Below are 2068 nucleotides of genomic sequence, written 5' to 3' on the forward strand. Positions count from 1 at the left end.
TATATTAGTAATTTAAGTTTGGTCATAGAGTAATCAATTAAAGTAAAGCATGCTGTGTGAACACTAAACCTAACACATTAATTTAATCTATTTTGGCTACTCCTGCTGTCTCACAAATCATTTCTATGGTTACAAGGCATTTGTCAAAGTTTCTAATAGAAAAACATCCCTCGATGGCAAGGTCTTTACTAAATAAAGCTGAGATTTATGGATGATAAAAATATTTGGATTTAATTTCTATAAATTAAATGACACTTTTTAAATATCACATAATACCTCCAATAAAAACAAGCTAAATATATTAAAATCTTCTGTAAAATTATAGAGGAAAATAACTGTAGAAGGTTAATTATAAAAGGTATGCAAATGATTATAGAAGAAAACCATAAAATTTAATTAACTCAGATAGGCAAAAGAGTGCAGAGGCAAGTCATATCTTGGAGCTGACATAGGGTTGAGATCATGTCCAAATATCACCTTCATCTTAAGGGCAGATTATTTTCCATATTGTTAGTAAGCATTTCTTATATATTTTTGGAAAAATAAAATAAGGGACTTAACAAATTATGTTGTCTAAAAATTCTTAGGCATCTTTATTATAAAACCCTAAAATCGTAGCCTAAACCTGAATTTTAATAAATGTACTTGAGTTTAAGGAATTTAGTTTAACCTTATCATAGGTCCAGACTAGGCCCTTGACTTCTGGGAAAGTGATCTTCTTGTAGGTCATACCAGACAGAAGTTTCTTTGAGTTGGCTACTAACCACACTAGTTTAGATGCAAGATAATCAATTCCAAAAGATCAGTAGTGCAATCAGGTGGTTCACACAGTCCCATTCAAAACAGAGACTGAGATCAACCACGCGGGCAATTGCAGACCCAAGTACAACTAACTACTGAAATTTGGATGAACTTCTCTGGTGGGCTGTACTCTTCCAGATGCTGTTGCATAGAAATACCAGAAAAGTAATACCATCTGAATTAGCAGGACAGGAAAACAGAAGCTCTGCATTTGGTTCTTCTCAGACTCTGCCCTATAAGGGTCTTCTTTGGCTAACTTTCATCTATATATGTTTCCAGAAGTAAACCATAACCATGACAATAAAAATCATAGTGAGTTTTTTAGTCTTTTTAGCAAATCCCCTGAGCTTACAATCAAAGTGAATAGGAAAGATGGTCTGGTCTTGCTGGGAACTGACTTGACTTCTTGGAAGATGCCTAAATTCTTGCAGTAGAATATATTGCATGGATTAAAAATAAGAAATGAACTTTTTCTGGGTATGAAGAATAAAGAAAAATATATTTGCTAAAAAATTCCCTGTAAAAAATTGGATAATTATATGCATAAAAATTTGTATGTTAAAGTAACTGAAACCAATATCTTTAGTGTTCTGAATCATGTCATCTAAACTATTTCAACCTCATATCCACCTCTGGAAAACTAGTAGACTGGACTTTAAAATTCCTATTTTCTTGTGGGAGATGCTAATGTTTCACTCTATAATACATATAAGGCTCTGGAGTATACTTTTGGACTTCCTTTACATCTATTTTGTTCAACTTTTGTAAACTTCAGCTGAACTCTCCATGGCTAGCCTGGGAATCTATTCCAGAATTGCTATTAATATTTCACTTCTGACGGTAATCACAAGTCTTTCAGCTGCACTGTACTCTCACTGATTTTTGAGCTGGTTGAAATTTATGGTCATTGAGCAGCTCACAGCAAATATGGTTTCCTTCTATAATTACTTTAGGTATATGGTGAATAATTTAACTGGACTTTTCATTAGCATCTCAACTCTGTCTCTCATCTTCTGCCTAAGCATAAAACTCTCTAGTAATTTAGTATATATTTCAGAAATATCTTCTGATTTCTTAGTTAAAAGTTATTGTTTTTTTTTATTTTTTAACTTGAAAGCTTAATTGTTCTTGGTTTTAAGCACACTCCTAGACATCAAAGAGACATTTCTAACTATAATGTATCCATAAGAAGTCAATTGAACAGAAAAACAAAGAAAGTATTATAGACGTTTGTAATAAAGTGTGTGATTGGTTAAGTACAGAGTAT

The sequence above is a fragment of the Sciurus vulgaris genome, assembly GCF_902686455.1.
Source record: "Sciurus vulgaris genome assembly, chromosome: 6".
Taxonomy (NCBI): domain Eukaryota; kingdom Metazoa; phylum Chordata; class Mammalia; order Rodentia; family Sciuridae; genus Sciurus; species Sciurus vulgaris.